We start from the raw sequence: 7,341 nt of genomic DNA, 5'->3' as shown, positions 1-7,341 counted from the left end.
GCAACCAGAGCTTCCAGGGACTAAGCCACTACCTAAAGACTATACATGGACTGACCCTGGACTCTGACCCCATAGGTAGCAATGAATATCCTAGTAAGAGCACCAGTGGAAGGGGAAGCCCTGGGTCCTGCTAAGACTGAACCCCCAGTGAACTAGACTATGGGGGGAGGGCGGCAATGGGGGGAGGGTTGGGAGGGGAACACCCATAAGGAAAGGGAGGGGGGAGGGGGATGTTTGCCCAGAAACCGTGAAAGGGAATAACACTTGAAATGTATATAAGAAATACTCAAGTTAATAAAAAAAATATATAAAAAAAAAAGAATAAAAAGGAATTAAATGATACCAAACAAAATTCTTGGTTTTTTTAACAATATAAGCTTTTTTCTAGTATACTTTTCTAAACATTTCTCTTAACTTCTCACTCATATATACCTAAACTGGAGATGCATTTAAGTCTTATTTCTCTTTCAGGATTGTAAATGGGAATGGCAAAGCCTTCACATCTAGACTCATCATACTGTGAATATCAAGGCAGTCATGACAAATAAGCAACCTTCACTGAATTGCTGCTCTCTACTTCAAAAATTTGAGGTAATGTAAAGACAATATGCAGCTAACTTACCATGCAGCCTCTACATGTGTGGTTCAAAGAAGTGTTATATTTCCTTTCAGTATGTTAAGCTATATTTTCCACACAGGTAATAATCAGAGTAAATTGTAAGGCTCAGCTGACTTCAACAGAATAATTCCACTTTCCTCTTGGAGATACAGATTGCCTTTTTTACATTTCATTCACAAACTTTGGTGTTAATTTCCTTGAACCTTCACTAATTAGCACCTCTCAATACCTCTTCTCCCCACTACCCTCTCCTTATTTACACTGCTAGCTTCTTTAGAGTCAAGGAGGAAAAACAGAAAGGACCTTAGGTTATTTTTATTCATTTGTTCTGTTTGGAATTCTATATTGGATCATATTGCCTTCCACTCTTTTTTGCTCTGGCAAGTGTTAAAAGGTTCACATTTTGAATACATATGTGTGTTGCTTAAATGCTTGCTGTCCTCTGTACTGTCTGTATTCAGCAGGTCTTTTCCACAGGGCATAATGAATCTGGTAACTTGCCTATGCAGTTTTTCTTAGCACACTTTTTAACCTAGAGCTATATCAATAAGTTCAACTTGGTTATTTTTGTGAATTCTTCAAGGCTCCCAAAGACATACATGCATATGTACATACATACATACATACATACATACATACATACATACATACCTTTACTGTGATAATGTGGGTTTGATTATAATTTTATTATATTCATCATTCATCTTGTGCTCTGAGGCATCTGTAGTCACCTTGTTCAGATTTTTCTAGTAGAAATAAAAGTAATCTCAATTTAGGATACAACCTTATGGGATGCACATAAGATCAAAAAGCATCATAAAAAACATTGCAATTGGTTCTGTGGGGTTCCTCTCGGGAACCCAATGTGTCTTGGAGCATCTATTGTGTTGTCTTACATCTCTTGGATAGTTGCCCATGAAGAATCAGCTAGCACTTTAGTGAGCAGTGGACACACTCCAGACACATTGCCACTTTGCCCATATTATGCTGTGATTATGGAGTGATAAGCTAAGATTTTGAAGAGAGGGTATAGTAACTTTTAGTGCTTCTGGTATGCCCAGCTAAATTAATAATTCAGTGGCTTTTTATTTAGAACACAGTTGTCCTCATTGTTTGTTTGTTTCTTTGTTTTGTTGTGCAACTTTAGTTAAAATGTGATAACAAGAAACAAGCCATTTTATATCCATGATCATATGTAACTCTAACGGCATGCCATCCACCATGGCATTCAGAATTAAGAGGTTTGATTAATCATTTCTCTTCACCTGTAAAAGGTCCTCAGGCATTCCTGTACTGAGATTACTTATATAACTTTTAAGGGTATATTTAAATTTAACATTCTTATTCTAGTACTTTTTAAATGAGCAAGAAAGTTGTAAGAGAGGGAGACACACACACACACACACACACACACACACACACACACAGAGAGAGAGAGAGAGAGAGAGAGCTGCTTAGGGAAATGGAGAAAATAACACCTTTCTGCACTGAAACTTCTTTTTCTTCAGTTTAGAGGACTATGGGGCCTCATTTGCACTTGCCTTTTCCAGATGCTAACTTGTGGCACAGCTTCCCTGCTTTTAGAACAGGTTGATACTTTTGCCTTAGCATCCAGCCTAGCGCATTTGAAATTGCTGATGAAAGGCACTGTCAAATCCCAGGTCTATTCTTCTCATGATTTTTACTTGTAAGGCAATCTGCCCATTAGTACAGAACAGGGAAGCTTGGGACAGCACTTCACAAAAGGGTCTGTGAAAACATGCAAGGAGCTCTGGAGTTAGCTGGGTAGAAATTCATACTCTTATAGCATTTTGACTCAGCACACAAATGTGGGATGGATGGGGGTGTTTGCATTTGATGCCAGATTGTTTGCCTACACCAGAGGCTGTCCTAAGAGGTTTGCTGAATCTGCCTTGCCTTACAGATGAGAATTCATGGACACGTTACTTAAAAGCCAAACTATAGCACAGACTTTCTCTCTACTTTATCTATGGCTACTCAAAGACAATGACCTGTCAATGACAGTGAGGAGTCCAAATGTGTCCCGAGGCCTGCTCATTAGACGTATTAGCCTCAGTAACAACAGTTGATTTTCTCTCTGGTAATTATACTACTAAACCAGAGGCTATTTGTATACCATGAATGCAATTGATCCTTTCCCCATCAATGCTATAAATTCATTCCATACCTCAATACGTAATTGCAAAAACAGATGTATTGGAAAACCACAAAACAATAATCTGAATAAATTAGGCATAGGTTTAAAATGTTCGTTTATGTGAGTTTAAATATAAAGTTTCCCTTCTGAGCACTTTTCAAGTAGTTACATTAAAAAAAATACCTACACCCCAGGAAAAAGAAATGAGTTACTAAAAGCTGAAGGCCAAGGAAGTTCTTTGGCATTTAAGAGTGGTCAAGACGTCTTCATCTTCTTCCCCCTTTCATGCAGGCCGGAGACTCACTCAGTTCTCTGTTAGAAGTGTTAGTAGCCTGTCACTCCCCAAATTCCAAGCACCCACTCTGATCCCAGATAGCAGGAAAACAGTATTGTGGTCTGCAAACATCTTCCAGATGGTAAGGTGGGGCTCTGCTGTTATCCTGGGCTCTTGTAGAGAGTTATATTCGAGTTCTGCAGTGGGAAGTCCTTCACATCTGCATTTGTAAATTTGGGATTTGTATTGAAGAGGAAATCACATATATGCCGGCTGCCTAAACATGGTCATATTTCAAAGGTAAAAGACTTTGTTGAGATTATTGTTAACACTAAATGCTCATGCAAAGACTGTATTTTTAACAGCACTCAGATGTTTTAACATTTACCAAGGTCTCCACTTCCTAGGTCACCTGGGAAATCACTGAAAATGAAGGAACAAGGCAGGATGGGAGAGCTGGGTGTTGTGAGCCCGTAGCAAACTTCTATTCCTGCCAGTAAACCTCACTGCTTTTATTCTGTTTCCTTTCTTCCTTCTCTCCTTTACTTCTCCTCTCTTTGTTCGTTTATTCATTCCTTTCTTCCTTCTTTGAACAAATTATCACTGTACTGAGAGTTGACCTTGAAGTTGTAGTCCTCCTACATCACCCTTCCAAGTGCTGGGATTACAGGTGTGAGCTGCCATGATCTGCTTTTGCTTTTTTCTTATTTCAGGCATTGCATTCTCTGGTTCCTTTTCTAGAAAGTGTAGGCGCCCATGTGCGTGCGCGCGTGTGCGTGCGCGCGCGCACACACACACACACACACACACACACACAAACTCATTTTGCACTTAATATAGAATTCGATGTAAGAATTACATGATACAAATGGAAGACTTTGACAGAGCACTTGACCCAAAAATGACAATATTGTTAAAACTATATGTGCTATTACTATGTGATCCTCCAGAACTTATATAAATTAGACATTTATTGGTATTATTCTGGTGTCATTAATCCATACTTAAAATGAGACCTTCAGGGTATTTCATTTCAAGAGTCTCCTTCACCTATGTAATTCTTCAGAAGCACTGAGTAATTTTACACCCTGATTTAAAATTCTTACATAAATATTATGTTGATTAGACAATTAAAATATTATACTACAACATGCTCAAACATTTGAGTTATTATGTACATCACAAAACTGTTCAATTTCCATTGGGAAATTCATTATCACCCAAGAGAAAAGGGAAATATTTCACAAGCAGTATTTTTGGGAGGCTTACTAGCAATAAAAACGAGGAGCTAGAAGTAATACAATTTCTCTGCTGTAAATAGATGTTTAAAATTCACTGCAGAATTCACAGCTTCCATCGTTTATAAAAACTAGGATTTCTTCTTCAGAACTTCAGGATTTGGTATTGTCAAGGGTTGGGGTATAAGATTCAGTGTTCTGACTTGCAACATTTGACCGAAATCACATGTTTGTTCCAGAGAAATTACTGTAAATAGTCTCTTTGCCAATGAAGTCATGGAGTATCCCAGTGTAAGACGTGGGAAACTTGCCTTGACTTACTCCCATGTGACTTGTTTCAACAGAATACTTTAGTTCCCCTCTTTACAGAACTTATTTTATACTGTCAACCTGAGCCAGGCAATGTGTTTTCCCAGGATGCCTAAGTATTGGAAGAAGAGATGGACTCACTTGGGTCATTTTGCTTTTATTCTGTGTAACTGTGATTAGGTTTAGTTTGTCTGTTTTCAAAAATTTACAAATAAGTGTGAAGGTGACAATGACCATCATTTGACTAAATAACGATGACAATGGCAACGACTCACTTGTCAATGACTGAATAAAGCGAACATTTAGGATTTTCTTTTGGCTATTCTAAGTGCTTTATATATCAAGAAGTGTTAATTACTTTACTCCTGATATGTAATTACTTTATTTAACATTTGTAAGAGAAGCAATTAAGGAAATAGGTCAAGTAAGTTCGTCAGAATGTTAAATTTGTTAAGACATTATTAAGGTGTGCATTATGGCTGCAGATCCCATATCCTTATAGATAACATCGTCAGTGCTCAAAAGGGTAATTAAGAGGCTTCTAGAATACCACTATGTACTGGTACTTCACCTGTGCATAATGATGAATATATATATATATATATATATATATAATTCACTATATATTAAAAGGTATATATATATATATATATATATATATATATATATATATAAAAGAGTCAGTATGTTCTCTTTCCTTTTTTCTCCTGATAAAGTGAGTTGCCATCTTGTCAAGTATTCCATGGAGCAGCCATGGTAAGAAACTAAGTATGTCTTATACAAGATCGTCATCAGGGAGTTGAGAAGAGCCACCTTGTGTGTACTTGGATGTTGATCTTTCCCAACGTGTGCTGTGCTAGGACTATAGCCTGGGCCAATATTTGTACGGAGGCTTAAGAGAAATTATAAAACAGAGTAAGTAATAGCTGAACTTCTGACCCTGCAAAACGGACATAATGAATGTTGTAAGTCTCTGGCTTGGAGGCTAATTTGTTACATAATATTATGACTGGTTTAATACTCTCCAGCCTTCAAACTACTGTTTCTCTCTTTTCCATTTTTTTAATTTTTGTGTTTTTTATACCCCTTTCCTTGAATTATTATTGTGCACTGTGCAATATTTTCACATAAATAAACTTTTAAATCCTTGTAACAGTCCTATTATATATATATATATATATATATATATATATATATATATATTGCAACTTTCATTTTACAGACTAGAATTCACAGTCTCAGAGAATTTATGGCTCTCATAGCTAGTAAATTGGAACAAAATCAATGGTTTTACAGAGCTCTCTGTAATCTGCCCATCTTTTATAGTTGTATGATTTCCCCCAGGTAATGTAATTCATTCCCTGCTTGATTTAATCCCTAAACCCCAATCCTACAAAGAGATGACCACTTTCTTGTTAGTAACGACTCTTTTGGTATCACATAAAACCGTCCCTACTAATAGATGGCACTGTCATATGGTTTCAACATGCCAGGCACCATGCTAAGACCTTTGTTGATGTTTTCTTATTAACTCTTTAAAAAATCTTTATTTAATTTATTGTTATTGTGTTTACATGTGTATGCTACATAGGTGCATGTGTCCATACATGTGGTGTTGGTTAGTTTTTATGCCAATTTGGCATAGAATTGGGTCCTTTGAAAAGAGACAATTTTATTAGGAAAATGCTCCCATTAGATTGGACTCCAGGCAAGCCTGTGGAAAATTTTATTAATTATATTATTGATATGGGTTGGGTTTAGTGCAGCCTTTGAGCACTTTGTTCTGAAAGATACAAGTAAGCAGGCTGAGGCCATTTCGTGGATGCTACTGCGGGACAGAAAACATCTGTGGGAGCATAGCCAGAGGGAAGCAGTGAGCCTGTCAGATTTGAGCTTGGGCCTTTTGAACTCAAGTTCTCAAAATACATTATGATTCCCGTCCCTTGGACTGTAAGATTTATGTAGGCAATCTTGGAAATAGTAGGAACAAGACTGAATTAGAACAGGCTTTTGGCTATTATGGATCACTGTGAAGTGTGAGGGCTGCTCAAAACCCTCAGGCTTTGCTTTCGACGAATTTGAGGATCCCTGAGATGCTGCTGATTCTGTCTGCAAGCTAGATGGAAGAACACCATGTGGCTGCCGTGTAAGTGGAGTTGTCGAATGGTGAAAAGAGAAGTCCGTATCATGGTCCGCCTCCCTCTTGGGGTCGTCCTCAAGATGATCACCGCAGGAGTCCTCCACCTTGAAGCAGATCCCTGAGAAAGAGAAGCTTTTCCAGAAGCCGGAGCAGGTCACTTTCTAGAGATAGGAGAAAAGAAAGATCTCTGTCTCCTTAGAGAAATCACAAGCCGTCTTGATCCTTCTCTAGGTCTCAGCTGATCTAGGTCGAATGAAAGGAAGTAGAAGACCATTTTTGCAAAAGTGGTGTACAGAAAATAATTTGATTTGACAGGAGTATTACAGGAAATTAAAGTTTTATTTGAGGCTTCATAAGCTTGGTGCACTTTCAAGATGTTTTAGCTGTTTAAATTTCTTTTGTCTTTTGGAACAGTGACACACAAAACAACGTAATTCTCTATGGTTTCAAATGGATCATATGAGGCATGTGATATCAAGAATTGTTAGTTTACAATGTTCTCTTAAGCGAGATTGAATTTTCGTTGAATTTTAGGTTTTCATAGACTGTCCAGTTTTAAGTGTGATGAACTAATGATAATGAAATTGAATAAACAATGGTTCC

The 7,341-nt window shown here is 37.5% G+C and overlaps 1 pseudogene; it reads left to right on the top strand.

Annotated features, from left to right (window-relative positions):
- Window positions 1–3,334: 3,334 nt before the first annotated feature.
- Window positions 3,335–7,004, top strand: LOC148006528 (serine/arginine-rich splicing factor 3 pseudogene; annotated as a pseudogene).
- Window positions 7,005–7,341: the final 337 nt, after the last annotated feature.

Source organism: Rattus norvegicus, chromosome 3 (assembly GCF_021556685.1).
Source record: "Rattus norvegicus strain SHRSP/BbbUtx chromosome 3, alternate assembly SHRSP_T2T, whole genome shotgun sequence".
In the NCBI taxonomy this organism is placed as follows: Eukaryota; Metazoa; Chordata; class Mammalia; order Rodentia; family Muridae; genus Rattus; species Rattus norvegicus.
The sequence above is the reverse complement of the archived record's forward strand: the minus strand, read 5'-3'. Positions and strand labels throughout refer to the sequence as shown.